Genomic DNA, 23,661 nt, shown 5'->3' with positions numbered 1-23,661 from the left:
TCTTCCGAAAGTTCATAGAAAATGTACATGGTGAGAAATCTATGCATGGATTTCAATTCGTTTTCACTAAAATAAACATGTACTAACTTCTTACAACCTTTCTGAACTGGATCTCATTGGAGGCACTAAGAAGGATGGGACATCCACTGAAAAGGCCTCCTATCAGTGCAACTTGAATTCCGCTAAAATTGCAGCAAGAGCAAACATCCAATTGACGGTGAAGCTTGGGTGGAAGAATGAAGAAATCATTGATGTTTGAAGAAAAGCTTCTAAGGACACTAGCCCAAAGAAATCAACTCTTTACGGAGGTATGGCTTGTTTCAAGAAGAGATGAGAAGATGTGGAAGATGAATCCTGCAGTGGCTGTGAAAACCATTGTGCCCAGATCAGCTGCAGTGAGGACGAGAGCTATCAGTGGAAATTTTCAACAGGAGGGATCACGATCCTGGGGCACCTGTTTGACAAATTGTAACCGGAATTTGGAACATGGCTTTGCCAATATGATCCTGAAGACAAAGCGTCATCAAAGCGATGGCTACCAAGAGATGGCAGTGGTCCAGTCAAAGGAAAAGGAGGGCAGACCAAAGGCAACATCATGGCATCAGTGTTATGGGACGCTCAAGGCATTTTGCATGTTGACTTTCTGAAGAGCCAAACATCTGCTTATTAGGAGAGTGTTTTGCGAAACTTAGACAAAGCTTTGGTAGAAACATGCTGGGAAAGTCTCACTCGAGTCCTTTTTGACCACATCAATGCTCTGCTCATTCCTCTCGTCAAACAAGGGCCATTTTGTCAGTTTCAATGGGCAATCCTTAGGAATTCACCTTCCAGGCTGGTTTCGTTCCTTCCAACTTCTTTTTGTTTCCTCATGAGAAAAAGTCTCCTTGCCTTGCTTGGAAAGATGAGAGAAAGTCTCGTTGCCTTGCTTGGAAAGATGAGAGATGAGATCCTCCTCTTGTCTCCCAGGGCAGAATGGTCAGACTTGAGTTTCCTTTCTCCTCACTCTTGTCTTCCTTGAGGGAGCTGCTGTGCCAGACAGAACTGCTCCCGTGTCTAGACACTTGTAGACTCGTTGAAGATCCGCGCAGGCAATCCTCCGTGGGGTCAAAGTGGAAGGACTTATTTCTTTAGGGCTCAGTAGTCCGCATCCTGACGCGCACCTTCAGCAGGCCAGGGTGGGGAAAAGGAGGGTGAAAGGGGGTGGCTCAGAGCCCGCTTCTTCAGCTTGGGTTTATCCTGGGAGGAACCGTTGTCCAGTGAGCAGGTCTTCGTCTCCACCAAATTCCCTAGGGGGAAATTTCTGGCAGCCCTTCTTGTTCAGCAGCTTATTGGGGCCAGGTGGACCTCGGCTAGTCACCAGCCGGAAGGCCTTTCTCCATTTCAGTTAGTTTTGCAAGTTGCCTAGGTGACTATTGACCTCATTATCCAGAACAGCAAAGGGACGAGGGGTGAGAAGAGTGGCCGTCTGGGTTTGCAGCATATTGCTGCCTTATAGGAGTTGTGCAGTCATCGGGTGTGTGGAACTCCACCTGGCTGATCGGTGGGAACGCCTCCACAAACTCGCTAAATTCAGTAGCTTTTGCCTTCCAAGATTCATTTGCCCAATGTAGAATGCTTTAAACGAATGAGCATGAAGAGTGCTGGGCCGGAAAGTGACGATACGGATGGTAGGGGCTCCTCGGAGTAGAGGAGTAGAGTTTTACTATGATAACTAGGAGGCAAATAACAAGGAGCTGAACGTGATGCATAATAAACGAAGCACACACTCACGAAGCTCCATACCAACTACATTCAAATGGTAATCATGATATTTGGAAATACAACTTAATGGGAAATCATTAAGTAATCTCATCCAACTTTCTTTAGTGGGTGGCAGGGCTACGGAGGGGAAACAGCAATGGTTCTGGTACCTCCTTAACTTTCTTCCATTCAATTCACCCAACAAGCCTCCAGAGAAGATATTACTGCTTTGATATTACAAAGGGAAAGACAGGTATGGCATCTCTAAAGAGCACAATGTTCTAGGACTGGGATGACTTGAAATCCACACACACACATTTCTGAGAGAATTTTGCCATAAGGTACCTTACACCTTACTGTAAACTTATTTTACAATAAGTCTTGAACATCATTCCAAGTTACCATTTGGAAGAGTTTCCTCCATTTGGTTTTGTTCTAGCTGCATAGTATTCTTCTGTAAGGATGAACGTACTCTGATTTAGTTAGCCAGCCTCTTACTGATGTACAATTAAGTCGTTTTTAAATCTTTCACTCTTGAAAATCTTGTTTCTCACACATAAATATTTGTATCCAATAAATAGTTGAAGTAGAATTGTTGGAGTTCGAGACCAGCCTGGCCAACATGGTGAAAACCCATCTCTCCTAGAAACACAAAATTGGCCGCACATGATGGGACATGCCTTTAATCTCAGCTGAGGCAGGAGAATCACTTCAGCCTGGGAGGCAGAGGTTGTAGTGAGCCGAAATCATGCCACTGCACTCCAGCCTGGGGAACACGAGCGAAACCATATCCCCCCCAAAACAATAATAATAAATGTATATCTATCTATCTATCTATCTATCTATATAGGTACATATATCCAATAGAATCCTATTCAGCCTTGAAAAAGAAAGAAATCTTATCATTAGCAACATGAATGAGCCTAGAGGATGTTCTACTGTGTGAAATAAAGCAAAGGCCAGACACAGTGGCTCAGGCCTGTAATCCCAGGACTTTGGGAGGAGAAGGGAGGAGGAAGAGTTGAGCCCAGGAGTTGGAGATCAACCATCTCTACAAAAAATACAAAAATTAGCCAGGTGTGGTGTTGGACGCCTGTAGTCCTAGCTACTCAGGAGGCTGAAGTGGGAGGATCTCTTGACCCCGGGAGGTGGAGGCCGTGGTGAGCCGTGTTTGTGTCACTGTACTCCAGCCTTGGTGACAGACTCCGACACTGTCTGAAAAAATACATCAATACATCATAAAGTTTTAAAAAGCAAACACAGAAATACAAATACTGCACGATCTCACTTCTATGTGCAATGTAAAAAAGTGGAACTCAGAGTCGTAGAGAGCAGAACGCTGCTTACCCGAGGCAGGGGCCGGGGAGGGATTGGGAGATGTTAGTCTAATGATACAAAATTTCAGATACGAATAGTTCTAGAGATATGTTGAACAGCACGGCAACCACAGTGGGTAACTATGTACTGTATACTTGAAATGTGCTATCAGAGTAGATTTGAAACATGTTCTCATCACCATAAAATCAGTATGTGAGGAAACGAATGTGTTAATTAGCTTGATTTTTGTGTCATTCCACAATGTATACATATATGAAACATCATGTTGTACACCATAAATATATATCATTTTTATTTGTCAATTTAAAATGACAATTTAAATAAATTATAAAAATAAAATGAAATAACGTACACTGCAAAAGACTTTTATCTATTAAATCTCCAGAGAAGAACTCTAAGTTATAAAGGAAAATAAAATTCCAGGAACGGTGAAATCCATCAGAAATGCCCTTCTTCAGCGCTTTCTGAAATTTGTCTGACACACTGGAAATCCAGTTCTTCACTAAGTCAGTGTTCTGGAAGTGTTAGTGTGTGTGTATATACGTGTGCGTGGGCTCACATACACAAATTAAATGAATGGAAATGTAAGCATCCAGATTATCAGTTTAATTTAGTTATCCATACATACACACACACACACACACTCACACACCGAAAACATTGACAAAATCAGCCATTCCACCAAAACTAGGTGCTTAGTGTCTCATCTCTCATTGAAGATTCCAAATAGAAACGTGGATTTAAAGAGGCATGGTGGTTCATTCTCTCTTGGAGCCCTGTTGGAAGTTGACTGACTGATTCAGGCATTGTGTTTGCTCTTGCTTCCCTGGTTCTTTGAATTGGGACGTGAGGGTGTCCATTTTAGATCTTTCCTGCTTTCTCTTGTGGGCATTTAATGCTACGTTTCCCTCTACACACTGCTTTCAATGTATCCCAGAGATTCTGGTATGTTGTGTCTTTGTTCTCATTGGTTTCAAAGAACATCTTTATTCTGTCTTCATTTCGCTATGTACCCAGTAGTCACTCAGGAGCAGATTGCTCCGTTTCCGTGTAGTTGAGCGGTTTTGAGTGAGTTTCTTCATCCTGAGGTCCAGTTTGACTGCCCTGGGGTCTGAGAGACAGTTGGTTGTAATTTCTGTTCTTTTGCATTTGCGGAGGAGTGCTTTCCTTCCAACTATGTGGTCAGTTTTGGAATAAGTGTGATGTGGTGCTGAGAAGAATGTATATTCTGTTGATTTGGGGTGGAGAGTTAATGTAGATGTCTATTCGGTCTGCTTGGTGCAGAGCTAAGTTCAGTTCCTGGATATCCTTTTCAACTTTCTGTCTCGTTGATCTGTTTCATGTTGACGGTGGGGTGTTAAAATCTCCCATTGCTATTGTGTGGGTGTCTAATTATCTTCTGATGACACTTGAAAGATCAAGAAGTAGAAGCGCAAAAAAGTTATGCGTCCAATATGACAAAGCTAGTCAGTGGTGGAATTGGAATGGGAACCCAGATGTCTAACTCCAGAGCCTAAGGGCTTGAGCCACCTCACAGTGGTGCCTCTAGAGAAAACCAGGTAAGCGCACATTCAAAAGCAAAGGACTTTGAGTTGTTTTTAGCTTTTTTTTTATTTTTAATTTTTAACTTCATACAGACATTTATTCTGCGCCTGCCCCGGGGGCGGGGGAAAAATCGGGTGGGGGAGGGGAGGTTCAGACAGCCCCACAGAAGGGGAAGAGGCCCAAGAACGAAGACGATCAGGAGGCTGGTGGGCCTGGGGGCTGGCCTTGTTGTCAGAGGCCGGGGAAGTCCAGGTGGGCTGGGGGAGGCTAGTGGTGGAAGGCCAGAGGTCTGGGAGGGGCAGAGGGATGGGCACAGGCGCCAGGGGCGGCGGCAGGGTCTCCGGGGACTGGGAGTGGCGGCTGGGGCCTCGGGGAGCCCATTGGTGGAAGGACAGAGGTCTGGGAGGGGCAGAGGGATGGGGACAGGGATGACGGCCCGCGGCAGGGACTCCGGGGGACTGGGAGTCCGGGGTCGGGGTTAGTCTTGGCTTTTGGCCCTCTCCTGCCGCCGGCTGCTCCAGTTTCTTTCGCTTTGCGGCGAGGTGGACAGGGCTAGCTCTCGGGATCGATGGCAGTTTGGGAAGAGGCCTGGGGCTCAGGACAGGCCAGGGCGGCGGGAGAGGCGGACCGGTGGCGTGGCTGGATCTGGGCGCGCTGTCGAACCTTCCACATCGCCAGCTGCAGGCAGGCGTTTGCGTCCTCGCTGGAGTTGTGGCCGTCCTGGCTGTCCTGGATGATCTGTCCCAGGTAGTCGGCCGCGAGATTCCTGAGGGAACGCTTGTAGGGGAAACCCAGGTAGTGCGGGAAGAGCACGGCCGTGTCCACCACGGTGCTGTGGATCAGCTTGAGGGCCAGCAGATCGCTCTCCAGGCTGTGCCCGATGAGGATGGTTTGGGCGCTGAAAAAGCTCAGCAGGATGGCTTGGACTTCGGGCAACGTGACGCTCGTCTTGGCGACGTCGGCCTCGGTCACTCCGGAAAACCTGGTGTTGTAGTCCACGATCTCGTTGTCGGGCTTGACGAAGGTGTCGTACACCACTTGCATGTCGGCGTCCACCACGGTGACGCGGGTCAGCTCCAGGCCATGCGTGGTGTAGCACATCTCACAGTCCAAGGCGTAGATTCCTGGATAAGCGTCTGTGGAAAACTCTTTCTTGAAGGTCTTCACGAAGCCATGGAGGCTCTCCTTGCGGCCGTCCCGCACGTGCTGCTTCGCCACCTGGCAGCCCACTGAGCCAGGAGCAGCTGCACAGCAGGTGTACTGGCTAACCCGGCCTCCAGCCACTTGGCTGGAGCGGACCCGCCCCCAGTGATAATAACACAACTGGTCGCGTAGACAGCGGCCCGAGGAGGACACCAGGTAGTCGGTGCCACAACGGCAGCAGACCCTGCAGGAGGAGTCGCCGGGCCCCTTCCCCTGGCCAGTGAAGAGGACGGCGCCTCCGGGCCGCTCGGGGTGCGGGAAGGGGTAGCCGTTCTCCTTGAGCTGGTCCTGGGTGAGCAGGAACTCCTGGAGGCGGCTGTACAGGGCGGCCCTGCTGAGGCCCGGCATGGAGCTGGGGGTCAGGCCCTTCAGTCTCTTGAGGGTGTTCAGGACCAGATTCAGGTACATGTTCTTGTTGGGGCTGCAGTCGTAAGCCACCTTCTCCTCGTTCAGCGCCTTCTCCTCGGCCTCCTGCTGGGAGGCGCAGAACTTGAGACACTCTTTGGTGAACAGTTGGAGATAGCCTCGGTGGATGACGGTGGGGACTTGGCAGCGAGACCTTCGGAGGATAATGGGTTTCTTCCAAGTCGGTAAGGATGGACGACGGACGATTCGCTTAGAGCTGAGTGTGGTGGAGGTCTTGCATGCCCTCCCCCGTCTGTTGCGACCAGTCTTCCGTGGCTGTGTGCCGACCCTGGAGCCATTGGAGCGTTGGCTGCTGCCGGCCACCCGGGTTCTCTTGGCATCGGTGCGACCTGCGACCAAGCAGGGGCTGGGAAAGTGGGCGATCCTCTTCCTCTCCCTGGGGGCTGAGATGCGGACTCCACAGGGCCTCTCTGTCAGCCTTGGGGCGGCTGGCAAGCAGCAGGCCGACCCCCTCTGCGCGGGGAAGTACCACGCCTCCGTCGCCATCTTGGACCACGCTGGGGGCACCGCCGGACCCCTATTCTGGGGCTCCGCCCGGATGTCCACGAGTGCTGAGGCCTGGTTGTGCATCTGGGGCACGCAGAGCCCGAAGCTCTGGGCAGGCTGATGAGAGGGCAGTGGGAATTCTGGAGCCTCGAGGGCCGCCTCCTCGGCCACCTTCTTGGCTTCTGGGTATGCAGGAGGGAACCAGCAGGGAGCTGTGGCTCGCAACATCTTGCTGCCTTCGGGAACACCGACCTGGCTCTGCTCCACTCCCAAATGGCGGCTTGCCTCGTGGGGCGCCTCCTCGGCCACCTTCTTAGCTTCTGGGTATGCAGGTGGGAACCAGCAGGGAGCTGTGGCTCGCAACATCTTGCTGCCTTCGGGAGCACCGGCCTGGCTCTGCTCCTCTCCCAACTGGCGGCTTGCCTCGAGGGCCGCCTCCTCGGCCACCTTCTTGGCTTCTGGGCATGCAGGTGGGAACCAGCAGGGAGCTGTGGCTCGCAACATCTTGCTGCCTTCGGGAACACCGACCTGGCTCTGCTCCTCTCCCAAATGGCGGCTTGCCTCGTGGGCCGCCTCCTCGGCCACCTTCTTAGCTTCTGGGTATGCAGGTGGGAACCAGCAGGGAGCTGTGGCTCGCAACATCTTGCTGCCTTCGGGAGCACCGGCCTGGCTCTGCTCCTCTCCCAACTGGCGGCTTCAATGAGTGGCGCGGCCGCCCCGCCTCACCTTTATACAGGCACAGGGCAGAGTGGGTGGGACTTCCCCTTCATTGGATTGGTGCTTCAGTCTAGTCACACTGAACCTCATCTTCCACGAGACTTCAGCTTGGGAATTCCTCAGGGGGTCCGCCCATGGAATCAACTGGAATTCCCGGTTGCCAAACTTGGAGCTAGGTTCCTTTTCTTAAGTTAATTGACTGTCCCTGCACAGCAGTCCTATAATAGCGAGTGGAATTGGGCTACCTAGGATTAAATTAAGGTTCAGGGAGGTTGGTCAGCTTGCTGGGCCCACACAGCAACCCATGGAGCCAGGACTGGGCCAGCAGTCTGCTACATGCTGGAGGGCATGCCTCTCTCTGGGGCTGCCTTTCCCTGCTCTGTGCACTCCTCCACTGTGGGCAAACTGAAGACAGGAAGTGGACCGCATCCACTTCTCTCCCAGGATTTGGGCAATATTCAGTACAGGGGGTCTTCCGAAAGTTCATAGAAAATGTACATGGTGAGAAATCTATGCATGGATTTCAATTCGTTTTCACTAAAATAAACATGTACTAACTTCTTACAACCTTTCTGAACTGGATCTCATTGGAGGCACTAAGAAGGATGGGACATCCACTGAAAAGGCCTCCTATCAGTGCAACTTGAATTCCGCTAAAATTGCAGCAAGAGCAAACATCCAATTGACGGTGAAGCTTGGGTGGAAGAATGAAGAAATCATTGATGTTTGAAGAAAAGCTTCTAAGGACACTAGCCCAAAGAAATCAACTCTTTACGGAGGTATGGCTTGTTTCAAGAAGAGATGAGAAGATGTGGAAGATGAATCCTGCAGTGGCTGTGAAAACCATTGTGCCCAGATCAGCTGCAGTGAGGACGAGAGCTATCAGTGGAAATTTTCAACAGGAGGGATCACGATCCTGGGGCACCTGTTTGACAAATTGTAACCGGAATTTGGAACATGGCTTTGCCAATATGATCCTGAAGACAAAGCGTCATCAAAGCGATGGCTACCAAGAGATGGCAGTGGTCCAGTCAAAGGAAAAGGAGGGCAGACCAAAGGCAACATCATGGCATCAGTGTTATGGGACGCTCAAGGCATTTTGCATGTTGACTTTCTGAAGAGCCAAACATCTGCTTATTAGGAGAGTGTTTTGCGAAACTTAGACAAAGCTTTGGTAGAAACATGCTGGGAAAGTCTCACTCGAGTCCTTTTTGACCACATCAATGCTCTGCTCATTCCTCTCGTCAAACAAGGGCCATTTTGTCAGTTTCAATGGGCAATCCTTAGGAATTCACCTTCCAGGCTGGTTTCGTTCCTTCCAACTTCTTTTTGTTTCCTCATGAGAAAAAGTCTCCTTGCCTTGCTTGGAAAGATGAGAGAAAGTCTCGTTGCCTTGCTTGGAAAGATGAGAGATGAGATCCTCCTCTTGTCTCCCAGGGCAGAATGGTCAGACTTGAGTTTCCTTTCTCCTCACTCTTGTCTTACTTGAGGGAGCTGCTGTGCCAGACAGAACTGCTCCCGTGTCTAGACACTGGTAGACTCGTTGAAGATCCGCGCAGGCAATCCTCCGTGGGGTCAAAGTGGAAGGACTTATTTCTTTAGGGCTCAGTAGTCCGCATCCTGACGCGCACCTTCAGCAGGCCAGGGTGGGGAAAAGGAGGGTGAAAGGGGGTGGCTCAGAGCCCGCTTCTTCAGCTTGGGTTTATCCTGGGAGGAACCGTTGTCCAGTGAGCAGGTCTTCGTCTCCACCAAATTCCCTAGGGGGAAATTTCTGGCAGCCCTTCTTGTTCAGCAGCTTATTGGGGCCAGGTGGACCTCGGCTAGTCACCAGCCGGAAGGCCTTTCTCCATTTCAGTTAGTTTTGCAAGTTGCCTAGGTGACTATTGACCTCATTATCCAGAACAGCAAAGGGACGAGGGGTGAGAAGAGTGGCCGTCTGGGTTTGCAGCATATTGCTGCCTTATAGGAGTTGTGCAGTCATCGGGTGTGTGGAACTCCACCTGGCTGATCGGTGGGAACGCCTCCACAAACTCGCTAAATTCAGTAGCTTTTGCCTTCCAAGATTCATTTGCCCAATGTAGAATGCTTTAAACGAATGAGCATGAAGAGTGCTGGGCCGGAAAGTGACGATACGGATGGTAGGGGCTCCTCGGAGTAGAGGAGTAGAGTTTTACTATGATAACTAGGAGGCAAATAACAAGGAGCTGAACGTGATGCATAATAAACGAAGCACACACTCACGAAGCTCCATACCAACTACATTCAAATGGTAATCATGATATTTGGAAATACAACTTAATGGGAAATCATTAAGTAATCTCATCCAACTTTCTTTAGTGGGTGGCAGGGCTACGGAGGGGAAACAGCAATGGTTCTGGTACCTCCTTAACTTTCTTCCATTCAATTCACCCAACAAGCCTCCAGAGAAGATATTACTGCTTTGATATTACAAAGGGAAAGACAGGTATGGCATCTCTAAAGAGCACAATGTTCTAGGACTGGGATGACTTGAAATCCACACACACACATTTCTGAGAGAATTTTGCCATAAGGTACCTTACACCTTACTGTAAACTTATTTTACAATAAGTCTTGAACATCATTCCAAGTTACCATTTGGAAGAGTTTCCTCCATTTGGTTTTGTTCTAGCTGCATAGTATTCTTCTGTAAGGATGAACGTACTCTGATTTAGTTAGCCAGCCTCTTACTGATGTACAATTAAGTCGTTTTTAAATCTTTCACTCTTGAAAATCTTGTTTCTCACACATAAATATTTGTATCCAATAAATAGTTGAAGTAGAATTGTTGGAGTTCGAGACCAGCCTGGCCAACATGGTGAAAACCCATCTCTCCTAGAAACACAAAATTGGCCGCACATGATGGGACATGCCTTTAATCTCAGCTGAGGCAGGAGAATCACTTCAGCCTGGGAGGCAGAGGTTGTAGTGAGCCGAAATCATGCCACTGCACTCCAGCCTGGGGAACACGAGCGAAACCATATCCCCCCCAAAACAATAATAATAAATGTATATCTATCTATCTATCTATCTATCTATATAGGTACATATATCCAATAGAATCCTATTCAGCCTTGAAAAAGAAAGAAATCTTATCATTAGCAACATGAATGAGCCTAGAGGATGTTCTACTGTGTGAAATAAAGCAAAGGCCAGACACAGTGGCTCAGGCCTGTAATCCCAGGACTTTGGGAGGAGAAGGGAGGAGGAAGAGTTGAGCCCAGGAGTTGGAGATCAACCATCTCTACAAAAAATACAAAAATTAGCCAGGTGTGGTGTTGGACGCCTGTAGTCCTAGCTACTCAGGAGGCTGAAGTGGGAGGATCTCTTGACCCCGGGAGGTGGAGGCCGTGGTGAGCCGTGTTTGTGTCACTGTACTCCAGCCTTGGTGACAGACTCCGACACTGTCTGAAAAAATACATCAATACATCATAAAGTTTTAAAAAGCAAACACAGAAATACAAATACTGCACGATCTCACTTCTATGTGCAATGTAAAAAAGTGGAACTCAGAGTCGTAGAGAGCAGAACGCTGCTTACCCGAGGCAGGGGCCGGGGAGGGATTGGGAGATGTTAGTCTAATGATACAAAATTTCAGATACGAATAGTTCTAGAGATATGTTGAACAGCACGGCAACCACAGTGGGTAACTATGTACTGTATACTTGAAATGTGCTATCAGAGTAGATTTGAAACATGTTCTCATCACCATAAAATCAGTATGAGAGGAAACGAATGTGTTAATTAGCTTGATTTTTGTGTCATTCCACAATGTATACATATATGAAACATCATGTTGTACACCATAAATATATATCATTTTTATTTGTCAATTTAAAATGACAATTTAAATAAATTATAAAAATAAAATGAAATAACGTACACTGCAAAAGACTTTTATCTATTAAATCTCCAGAGAAGAACTCTAAGTTATAAAGGAAAATAAAATTCCAGGAACGGTGAAATCCATCAGAAATGCCCTTCTTCAGCGCTTTCTGAAATTTGTCTGACACACTGGAAATCCAGTTCTTCACTAAGTCAGTGTTCTGGAAGTGTTAGTGTGTGTGTATATACGTGTGCGTGGGCTCACATACACAAATTAAATGAATGGAAATGTAAGCATCCAGATTATCAGTTTAATTTAGTTATCCATACATACACACACACACACACACTCACACACCGAAAACATTGACAAAATCAGCCATTCCACCAAAACTAGCTGCTTAGTGTCTCATCTCTCATTGAAGATTCCAAATAGAAACGTGGATTTAAAGAGGCATGGTGGTTCATTCTCTCTTGGAGCCCTGTTGGAAGTTGACTGACTGATTCAGGCATTGTGTTTGCTCTTGCTTCCCTGGTTCTTTGAATTGGGACGTGAGGGTGTCCATTTTAGATCTTTCCTGCTTTCTCTTGTGGGCATTTAATGCTACGTTTCCCTCTACACACTGCTTTCAATGTATCCCAGAGATTCTGGTATGTTGTGTCTTTGTTCTCATTGGTTTCAAAGAACATCTTTATTCTGTCTTCATTTCGCTATGTACCCAGTAGTCACTCAGGAGCAGATTGCTCCGTTTCCGTGTAGTTGAGCGGTTTTGAGTGAGTTTCTTCATCCTGAGGTCCAGTTTGACTGCCCTGGGGTCTGAGAGACAGTTGGTTGTAATTTCCGTTCTTTTGCATTTGCGGAGGAGTGCTTTCCTTCCAACTATGTGGTCAGTTTTGGAATAAGTGTGATGTGGTGCTGAGAAGAATGTATATTCTGTTGATTTGGGGTGGAGAGTTAATGTAGATGTCTATTCGGTCTGCTTGGTGCAGAGCTAAGTTCAGTTCCTGGATATCCTTTTCAACTTTCTGTCTCGTTGATCTGTTTCATGTTGACGGTGGGGTGTTAAAATCTCCCATTGCTATTGTGTGGGTGTCTAATTATCTTCTGATGACACTTGAAAGATCAAGAAGTAGAAGCGCAAAAAGGTTATGCGTCCAATATGACAAAGCTAGTCAGTGGTGGAATTGGAATGGGAACCCAGATGTCTAACTCCAGAGCCTAAGGGCTTGAGCCACCTCACAGTGGTGCCTCTAGAGAAAACCAGGTAAGCGCACATTCAAAAGCAAAGGACTTTGAGTTGTTTTTAGCTTTTTTTTTATTTTTAATTTTTAACTTCATACAGACATTTATTCTGCGCCTGCCCCGGGGGCGGGGGAAAAATCGGGTGGGGGAGGGGAGGTTCAGACAGCCCCACAGAAGGGGAAGAGGCCCAAGAACGAAGACGATCAGGAGGCTGGTGGGCCTGGGGGCTGGCCTTGTTGTCAGAGGCCGGGGAAGTCCAGGTGGGCTGGGGGAGGCTAGTGGTGGAAGGCCAGAGGTCTGGGAGGGGCAGAGGGATGGGCACAGGCGCCAGGGGCGGCGGCAGGGTCTCCGGGGACTGGGAGTGGCGGCTGGGGCCTCGGGGAGCCCATTGGTGGAAGGACAGAGGTCTGGGAGGGGCAGAGGGATGGGGACAGGGACGACGGCCCGCGGCAGGGACTCCGGGGGACTGGGAGTCCGGGGTCGGGGTTAGTCTTGGCTTTTGGCCCTCTCCTGCCGCCGGCTGCTCCAGTTTCTTTCGCTTTGCGGCGAGGTGGACAGGGCTAGCTCTCGGGATCGATGGCAGTTTGGGAAGAGGCCTGGGGCTCAGGACAGGCCAGGGCGGCGGGAGAGGCGGACCGGTGGCGTGGCTGGATCTGGGCGCGCTGTCGAACCTTCCACATCGCCAGCTGCAGGCAGGCGTTTGCGTCCTCGCTGGAGTTGTGGCCGTCCTGGCTGTCCTGGATGATCTGTCCCAGGTAGTCAGCCGCGAGATTCCTGAGGGAACGCTTGTAGGGGAAACCCAGGTAGTGCGGGAAGAGCACGGCCGTGTCCACCACGGTGCTGTGGATCAGCTTGAGGGCCAGCAGATCGCTCTCCAGGCTGTGCCCGATGAGGATGGTTTGGGCGCTGAAAAAGCTCAGCAGGATGGCTTGGACTTCGGGCAACGTGACGCTCGTCTTGGCGACGTCGGCCTCGGTCACTCCGGAAAACCTGGTGTTGTAGTCCACGATCTCGTTGTCGGGCTTGACGAAGGTGTCGTACACCACTTGCATGTCGGCGTCCACCACGGTGACGCGGGTCAGCTCCAGGCCATGCGTGGTGTAGCACATCTCACAGTCCAAGGCGTAGATTCCTGGATAAGCGTCTGTGGAAAACTCTTTCTTGAAGGTCTTCACGAAGCCATGGAGGCTCTCCTTGCGGCCGTCCCGCACGTGCTGCTTCGCCACCTGGCAGCCCACTGAGCCAGGAGCAGCTGCACAGCAGGTGTACTGGCTAACCCGGCCTCCAGCCACTTGGCTGGAGCGGACCCGCCCCCAGTGATAATAACACAACTGGTCGCGTAGACAGCGGCCCGAGGAGGACACCAGGTAGTCGGTGCCACAACGGCAGCAGACCCTGCAGGAGGAGTCGCCGGGCCCCTTCCCCTGGCCAGTGAAGAGGACGGCGCCTCCGGGCCGCTCGGGGTGCGGGAAGGGGTAGCCGTTCTCCTTGAGCTGGTCCTGGGTGAGCAGGAACTCCTGGAGGCGGCTGTACAGGGCGGCCCTGCTGAGGCCCGGCATGGAGCTGGGGGTCAGGCCCTTCAGTCTCTTGAGGGTGTTCAGGACCACATTCAGGTACATGTTCTTGTTGGGGCTGCAGTCGTAGGCCACCTTCTCCTCGTTCAGCGCCTTCTCCTCGGCCTCCTGCTGGGAGGCGCAGAACTTGAGACACTCTTTGGTGAACAGTTGGAGATAGCCTCGGCGGATGACGGTGGGGACTTGGCAGCGAGACCTTCGGAGGATAATGGGTTTCTTCCAAGTCGGTAAGGATGGACGACGGACGATTCGCTTAGAGCTGAGTGTGGTGGAGGTCTTGCATGCCCTCCCCCGTCTGTTGCGACCAGTCTTCCGTGGCTGTGTGCCGACCCTGGAGCCATTGGAGCGTTGGCTGCTGCCGGCCACCCGGGTTCTCTTGGCATCGGTGTGACCTGCGACCAAGCAGGGGCTGGGAAAGTGGGCGATCCTCTTCCTCTCCCTGGGGGCTGAGATGCGGACTCCACAGGGCCTCTCTGTCAGCCTTGGGGCGGCTGGCAAGCAGCAGGCCGACCCCCTCTGCGCGGGGAAGTACCACGCCTCCGTCGCCATCTTGGACCACGCTGGGGGCACCGCCGGACCCCTATTCTGGGGCTCCGCCCGGATGTCCACGAGTGCTGAGGCCTGGTTGTGCATCTGGGGCACGCAGAGCCCGAAGCTCTGGGCAGGCTGATGAGAGGGCAGTGGGAATTCTGGAGCCTCGAGGGCCGCCTCCTCGGCCACTTTCTTGGCTTCTGGGTATGCAGGAGGGAACCAGCAGGGAGCTGTGGCTCGCAACATCTTGCTGCCTTCGGGAACACCGACCTGGCTCTGCTCCACTCCCAAATGGCGGCTTGCCTCGTGGGGCGCCTCCTCGGCCACCTTCTTAGCTTCTGGGTATGCAGGTGGGAACCAGCAGGGAGCTGTGGCTCGCAACATCTTGCTGCCTTCGGGAGCACCGGCCTGGCTCTGCTCCTCTCCCAAATGGCGGCTTGCCTCGTGGGCCGCCTCCTCGGCCACCTTCTTAGCTTCTGGGTATGCAGGTGGGAACCAGCAGGGAGCTGTGGCTCGCAACATCTTGCTGCCTTCGGGAACACCGACCTGGCTCTGCTCCTCTCCCAAATGGCGGCTTGCCTCGTGGGCCGCCTCCTCGGCCACCTTCTTAGCTTCTGGGTATGCAGGTGGGAACCAGCAGGGAGCTGTGGCTCGCAACATCTTGCTGCCTTCGGGAGCACCGGCCTGGCTCTGCTCCTTTCCCAACTGGCGGCTTCAATGAGTGGCGCGGCCGCCCCGCCTCACCTTTATACAGGCACAGGGCAGAGTGGGTGGGACTTCCCCTTCATTGGATTGGTGCTTCAGTCTAGTCACACTGAACCTCATCTTCCACGAGACTTCAGCTTGGGAATTCCTCAGGGGGTCCGCCCATGGAATCAACTGGAATTCCCGGTTGCCAACCTTGGAGCTAGGTTCCTTTTCTTAAGTTAATTGACTGTCCCTGCACAGCAGTCCTATAATAGCGAGTGGAATTGGGCTACCTAGGATTAAATTAAGGTTCAGGGAGGTTGGTCAGCTTGCTGGGCCCACACAGCAACCCATGGAGCCAGGACTGGGCCAGCAGTCTGCTACATGCTGGAGGGCATGCCTCTCTCTGGGGCTGCCTTTCCCTGCTCTGTGCACTCCTCCACTGTGGGCAAACTGAAGACAGGAAGTGGACCGCATCCACTTCTCTCCCAGGATTTGGGCAATATTCAGTACAGGGGGTCTTCCGAAAGTTCATAGAAAATGTACATGGTGAGAAATCTATGCATGGATTTCAATTCGTTTTCACTAAAATAAACATGTACTAACTTCTTACAACCTTTCTGAACTGGATCTCATTGGAGGCACTAAGAAGGATGGGACATCCACTGAAAAGGCCTCCTATCAGTGCAACTTGAATTCCGCTAAAATTGCAGCAAGAGCAAACATCCAATTGACGGTGAAGCTTGGGTGGAAGAATGAAGAAATCATTGATGTTTGAAGAAAAGCTTCTAAGGACACTAGCCCAAAGAAATCAACTCTTTACGGAGGTATGGCTTGTTTCAAGAAGAGATGAGAAGATGTGGAAGATGAATCCTGCAGTGGCTGTGAAAACCATTGTGCCCAGATCAGCTGCAGTGACGACGAGAGCTATCAGTGGAAATTTTCAACAGGAGGGATCACGATCCTGGGGCACCTGTTTGACAAATTGTAACCGGAATTTGGAACATGGCTTTGCCAATATGATCCTGAAGACAAAGCATCATCAAAGCGATGGCTACCAAGAGATGACAGTGGTCCAGTCAAAGGAAAAGGAGGGCAGACCAAAGGCAACATCATGGCATCAGTGTTATGGGACGCTCAAGGCATTTTGCATGTTGACTTTCTGAAGAGCCAAACATCTGCTTATTAGGAGAGTGTTTTGCGAAACTTAGACAAAGCTTTGGTAGAAACATGCTGGGAAAGTCTCACTCGAGTCCTTTTTGACCACATCAATGCTCTGCTCATTCCTCTCGTCAAACAAGGGCCATTTTGTCAGTTTCAATGGGCAATCCTTAGGAATTCACCTTCCAGGCTGGTTTCGTTCCTTCCAACTTCTTTTTGTTTCCTCATGAGAAAAAGTCTCCTTGCCTTGCTTGGAAAGATGAGAGAAAGTCTCGTTGCCTTGCTTGGAAAGATGAGAGATGAGATCCTCCTCTTGTCTCCCAGGGCAGAATGGTCAGACTTGAGTTTCCTTTCTCCTCACTCTTGTCTTCCTTGAGGGAGCTGCTGTGCCAGACAGAACTGCTCCCGTGTCTAGACACTGGTAGACTCGTTGAAGATCCGCACAGGCAATCCTCCGTGGGGTCAAAGTGGAAGGACTTATTTCTTTAGGGCTCAGTAGTCCGCATCCTGACGCGCACCTTCAGCAGGCCAGGGTGGGGAAAAGGAGGGTGAAAGGGGGTGGCTCAGAGCCCGCTTCTTCAGCTTGGGGGTATCCTGGGAGGAACCGTTGTCCAGTGAGCAGGTCTTCGTCTCCACCAAATTCCCTAGGGGGAAATTTCTGGCAGCCCTTCTTGTTCAGCAGCTTATTGGGGCCAGGTGGACCTCGGCTAGTCACCAGCCGGAAGGCCTTTCTCCATTTCAGTTAGTTTTGCAAGTTGCCTAGGTGACTATTGACCTCATTATCCAGAACAGCAAAGGGACGAGGGGTGAGAAGAGTGGCCGTCTGGGTTTGCAGCATATTGCTGCCTTATAGGAGTTGTGCAGTCATCGGGTGTGTGGAACTCCACCTGGCTGATCGGTGGGAACGCCTCCACAAACTCGCTAAATTCAGTAGCTTTTGCCTTCCAAGATTCATTTGCCCAATGTAGAATGCTTTAAACGAACGAGCATGAAGAGTGCTGGGCCGGAAAGTGACGATACGGATGGTAGGGGCTCCTCGGAGTAGAGGAGTAGAGTTTTACTATGATAACTAGGAGGCAAATAACAAGGAGCTGAACGTGATGCATAATAAACGAAGCACACACTCACGAAGCTCCATACCAACTACATTCAAATGGTAATCATGATATTTGGAAATACAACTTAATGGGAAATCATTAAGTAATCTCATCCAACTTTCTTTAGTGGGTCGCAGGGCTACGGAGGGGAAACAGCAATGGTTCTGGTACCTCCTTAACTTTCTTCCATTAAATTCACCCAACAAGCCTCCAGAGAAGATATTACTGCTTTGATATTACAAAGGGAAAGACAGGTATGGCATCTCTAAAGAGCACAATGTTCTAGGACTGGGATGACTTGAAATCCACACACACACATTTCTGAGAGAATTTTGCCATAAGGTACCTTACACCTTACTGTAAACTTATTTTACAATAAGTCTTGAACATCATTCCAAGTTACCATTTGGAAGAGTTTCCTCCATTTGGTTTTGTTCTAGCTGCATAGTATTCTTCTGTAAGGATGAACGTACTCTGATTTAGTTAGCCAGCCTCTTACTGATGTACAATTAAGTCGTTTTTAAATCTTTCACTCTTGAAAATCTTGTTTCTCACACATAAGTATTTGTTTCCAATAAATAGTTGAAGTAGAATTGTTGGAGTTCGAGACCAGCCTGGCCAACATGGTGAAAACCCATCTCTCCTAGAAACAGAAAATTGGCCGCACATGATGGGACATGCCTTTAATCTCAGCTGAGGCAGGAGAATCACTTCAGCCTGGGAGGCAGAGGTTGTAGTGAGCCGAAATCATGCCACTGCACTCCAGCCTGGGGAACACGAGCGAAACCATATCCCCCCCAAAACAATAATAATAAATGTATATCTATCTATCTATCTATCTATCTATATAGGTACATATATCCAATAGAATCCTATTCAGCCTTGAAAAAGAAAGAAATCTTATCATTAGCAACATGAATGAGCCTAGAGGATGTTCTACTGTGTGAAATAAAGCAAAGGCCAGACACAGTGGCTCAGGCCTGTAATCCCAGGACTTTGGGAGGAGAAGGGAGGAGGAAGAGTTGAGCCCAGGAGTTGGAGATCAACCATCTCTACAAAAAATACAAAAATTAGCCAGGTGTGGTGTTGGACGCCTGTAGTCCTAGCTACTCAGGAGGCTGAAGTGGGAGGATCTCTTGACCCCGGGAGGTGGAGGCCGTGGTGAGCCGTGTTTGTGTCACTGTACTCCAGCCTTGGTGACAGACTCCGACACTGTCTGAAAAAATACATCAATACATCATAAAGTTTTAAAAAGCAAACACAGAAATACAAATACTGCACGATCTCACTTCTATGTGCAATGTAAAAAAGTGGAACTCAGAGTCGTAGAGAGCAGAACGCTGCTTACCCGAGGCAGGGGCCGGGGAGGGATTGGGAGATGTTAGTCTAATGATACAAAATTCCAGATACGAATAGTTCTAGAGATATGTTGAACAGCACGGCAACCACAGTGGGTAACTATGTACTGTATACTTGAAATGTGCTATCAGAGTAGATTTGAAACATGTTCTCATCACCATAAAATCAGTATGTGAGGAAACGAATGTGTTAATTAGCTTGATTTTTGTGTCATTCCACAATGTATACATACATGAAACATCATGTTGTACACCATAAATATATATCATTTTTATTTGTCAATTTAAAATGACAATTCAAATAAATTATAAAAATAAAATGAAATAACGTACACTGCAAAAGACTTTTATCTATTAAATCTCCAGAGAAGAACTCTAAGTTATAAAGGAAAATAAAATTCCAGGAACGGTGAAATCCATCAGAAATGCCCTTCTTCAGCGCTTTCTGAAATTTGTCTGACACACTGGAAATCCAGTTCTTCACTAAGTCAGTGTTCTGGAAGTGTTAGTGTGTGTGTATATACGTGTGCGTGGGCTCACATACACAAATTAAATGAATGGAAATGTAAGCATCCAGATTATCAGTTTAATTTAGTTATCCATACATACACACACACACACACACTCACACACCGAAAACATTGACAAAATCAGCCATTCCACCAAAACTAGCTGCTTAGTGTCTCATCTCTCATTGAAGATTCCAAATAGAAACGTGGATTTAAAGAGGCATGGTGGTTCATTCTCTCTTGGAGCCCTGTTGGAAGTTGACTGACTGATTCAGGCATTGTGTTTGCTCTTGCTTCCCTGGTTCTTTGAATTGGGACGTGAGGGTGTCCATTTTAGATCTTTCCTGCTTTCTCTTGTGGGCATTTAATGCTACGTTTCCCTCTACACACTGCTTTCAATGTATCCCAGAGATTCTGGTATGTTGTGTCTTTGTTCTCATTGGTTTCAAAGAACATCTTTATTCTGTCTTCATTTCGCTATGTACCCAGTAGTCACTCAGGAGCAGATTGCTCCGTTTCCGTGTAGTTGAGCGGTTTTGAGTGAGTTTCTTCATCCTGAGGTCCAGTTTGACTGCCCTGGGGTCTGAGAGACAGTTGGTTGTAATTTCTGTTCTTTTGCATTTGCGGAGGAGTGCTTTCCTTCCAACTATGTGGTCAGTTTTGGAATAAGTGTGATGTGGTGCTGAGAAGAATGTATATTCTGTTGATTTGGGGTGGAGAGTTAATGTAGATGTCTATTCGGTCTGCTTGGTGCAGAGCTAAGTTCAGTTCCTGGATATCCTTTTCAACTTTCTGTCTCGTTGATCTGTTTCATGTTGACGGTGGGGTGTTAAAATCTCCCATTGCTATTGTGTGGGTGTCTAATTATCTTCTGATGACACTTGAAAGATCAAGAAGTAGAAGCGCAAAAAAGTTATGCGTCCAATATGACAAAGCTAGTCAGTGGTGGAATTGGAATGGGAACCCAGATGTCTAACTCCAGAGCCTAAGGGCTTGAGCCACCTCACAGTGGTGCCTCTAGAGAAAACCAGGTAAGCGCACATTCAAAAGCAAAGGACTTTGAGTTGTTTTTAGCTTTTTTTTTATTTTTAATTTTTAACTTCATACAGACATTTATTCTGCGCCTGCCCCGGGGGCGGGGGAAAAATCGGGTGGGGGAGGGGAGGTTCAGACAGCCCCACAGAAGGGGAAGAGGCCCAAGAACGAAGACGATCAGGAGGCTGGTGGGCCTGGGGGCTGGCCTTGTTGTCAGAGGCCGGGGAAGTCCAGGTGGGCTGGGGGAGGCTAGTGGTGGAAGGCCAGAGGTCTGGGAGGGGCAGAGGGATGGGCACAGGCGCCAGGGGCGGCGGCAGGGTCTCCGGGGACTGGGAGTGGCGGCTGGGGCCTCGGGGAGCCCATTGGTGGAAGGACAGAGGTCTGGGAGGGGCAGAGGGATGGGGACAGGGACGACGGCCCGCGGCAGGGACTCCGGGGGACTGGGAGTCCGGGGTCGGGGTTAGTCTTGGCTTTTGGCCCTCTCCTGCCGCCGGCTGCTCCAGTTTCTTTCGCTTTGCGGCGAGGTGGACAGGGCTAGCTCTCGGGATCGATGGCAGTTTGGGAAGAGGCCTGGGGCTCAGGACAGGCCAGGGCGGCGGGAGAGGCGGACCGGTGGCGTGGCTGGATCTGGGCGCGCTGTCGAACCTTCCACATCGCCAGCTGCAGGCAGGCGTTTGCATCCTCGCTGGAGTTGTGGCCGTCCTGGCTGTCCTGGATGATCTGTCCCAGGTAGTCGGCCGCGAGATTCCTGAGGGAACGCTTGTAGGGGAAACCCAGGTAGTGCGGGAAGAGCACGGCCGTGTCCACCACGGTGCTGTGGATCAGCTTGAGGGCCAGCAGATCGCTCTCCAGGCTGTGCCCGATGAGGATGGTTTGGGCGCTGAAAAAGCTCAGCAGGATGGCTTGGATTTCCGGCAACGTGACGCTCGTCTTGGCGACGTCGGCCTCGGTCACTCCGGAAAACCTGGTGTTGTAGTCCACGATCTCGTTGTCGGGCTTGACGAAGGTGTCGTACACCACTTGCATGTCGGCGTCCACCACGGTGACGCGGGTCAGCTCCAGGCCATGCGTGGTGTAGCACATCTCACAGTCCAAGGCGTAGATTCCTGGATAAGCGTCTGTGGAAAACTCTTTCTTGAAGGTCTTCACGAAGCCATGGAGGCTCTCCTTGCGGCCGTCCCGCACGTGCTGCTTCGCCACCTGGCAGCCCACTGAGCCAGGAGCAGCTGCACAGCAGGTGTACTGGCTAACCCGGCCTGCAGCCACTTGGCTGGAGCGGACCCGCCCCCAGTGATAATAACACAACTGGTCGCGTAGACAGCGGCCCGAGGAGGACACCAGGTAGTCGGTGCCACAACGGCAGCAGACCCTGCAGGAGGAGTCGCCGGGCCCCTTCCCCTGGCCAGTGAAGAGGACGGCGCCTCCAGGCCGCTCGGGGTGCGGGAAGGGGTAGCCGTTCTCCTTGAGCTGGTCCTGGGTGAGCAGGAACTCCTGGAGGCGGCTGTACAGGGCGGCCCTGCTGAGGCCCGGCATGGAGCTGGGGGTCAGGCCCTTCAGTCTCTTGAGGGTGTTCAGGACCACATTCAGGTACATGTTCTTGTTGGGGCTGCAGTCGTAAGCCACCTTCTCCTCGTTCAGCGCCTTCTCCTCGGCCTCCTGCTGGGAGGCGCAGAACTTGAGACACTCTTTGGTGAACAGTTGGAGATAGCCTCGGCGGATGACGGTGGGGACTTGGCAGCGAGACCTTCGGAGGATAATGGGTTTCTTCCAAGTCGGTAAGGATGGACGACGGACGATTCGCTTAGAGCTGAGTGTGGTGGAGGTCTTGCATGCCCTCCCCCGTCTGTTGCGACCAGTCTTCCGTGGCTGTGTGCCGACCCTGGAGCCATTGGAGCGTTGGCTGCTGCCGGCCACCCGGGTTCTCTTGGCATCGGTGCGACCTGCGACCAAGCAGGGGCTGGGAAAGTGGGCGATCCTCTTCCTCTCCCTGGGGGCTGAGATGCGGACTCCACAGGGCCTCTCTGTCAGCCTTGGGGCGGCTGGCAAGCAGCAGGCCGACCCCCTCTGCGCGGGGAAGTACCACGCCTCCGTCGCCATCTTGGGCCACGCTGGGGGCACCGCCGGACCCCTATTCTGGGGCTCCGCCCGGATGTCCACGAGTGCTGAGGCCTGGTTGTGCATCTGGGGCACGCAGAGCCCGAAGCTCTGGGCAGGCTGATGAGAGGGCAGTGGGAATTCTGGAGCCTCGAGGGCCGCCTCCTCGGCCACCTTCTTGGCTTCTGGGTATGCAGGAGGGAACCAGCAGGGAGCTGTGGCTCGCAACATCTTGCTGCCTTCGGGAACACCGACCTGGCTCTGCTCCACTCCCAAATGGCGGCTTGCCTCGTGGGGCGCCTCCTCGGCCACCTTCTTAGCTTCTGGGTATGCAGGTGGGAACCAGCAGGGAGCTGTGGCTCGCAACATCTTGCTGCCTTCGGGAGCACCAGCCTGGCTCTGCTCCTCTCCCAACTGGCGGCTTGCCTCGAGGGCCGCCTCCTCGGCCACCTTCTTGGCTTCTGGGCATGCAGGTGGGAACCAGCAGGGAGCTGTGGCTCGCAACATCTTGCTGCCTTCGGGAACACCGACCTGGCTCTGCTCCTCTCCCAAATGGCGGCTTGCCTCGTGGGCCGCCTCCTCGGCCACCTTCTTAGCTTCTGGGTATGCAGGTGGGAACCAGCAGGGAGCTGTGGCTCGCAACATCTTGCTGCCTTCGGGAGCACCGGCCTGGCTCTGCTCCTCTCCCAACTGGCGGCTTCAATGAGTGGCGCGGCCGCCCCGCCTCACCTTTATACAGGCACAGGGCAGAGTGGGTGGGACTTCCCCTTCATTGGATTGGTGCTTCAGTCTAGTCACACTGAACCTCATCTTCCACGAGACTTCAGCTTGGGAATTCCTCAGGGGGTCCGCCCATGGAATCAACTGGAATTCCCGGTTGCCAACCTTGGAGCTAGGTTCCTTTTCTTAAGTTAATTGACTGTCCCTGCACAGCAGTCCTATAATAGCGAGTGGAATTGGGCTACCTAGGATTAAATTAAGGTTCAGGGAGGTTGGTCAGCTTGCTGGGCCCACACAGCAACCCATGGAGCCAGGACTGGGCCAGCAGTCTGCTACATGCTGGAGGGCATGCCT

Source organism: Pongo pygmaeus, chromosome 7, assembly GCF_028885625.2.
Source record: "Pongo pygmaeus isolate AG05252 chromosome 7, NHGRI_mPonPyg2-v2.0_pri, whole genome shotgun sequence".
In the NCBI taxonomy this organism is placed as follows: domain Eukaryota; kingdom Metazoa; phylum Chordata; class Mammalia; order Primates; family Hominidae; genus Pongo; species Pongo pygmaeus.
This window is presented reverse-complemented; position numbering follows the sequence as displayed.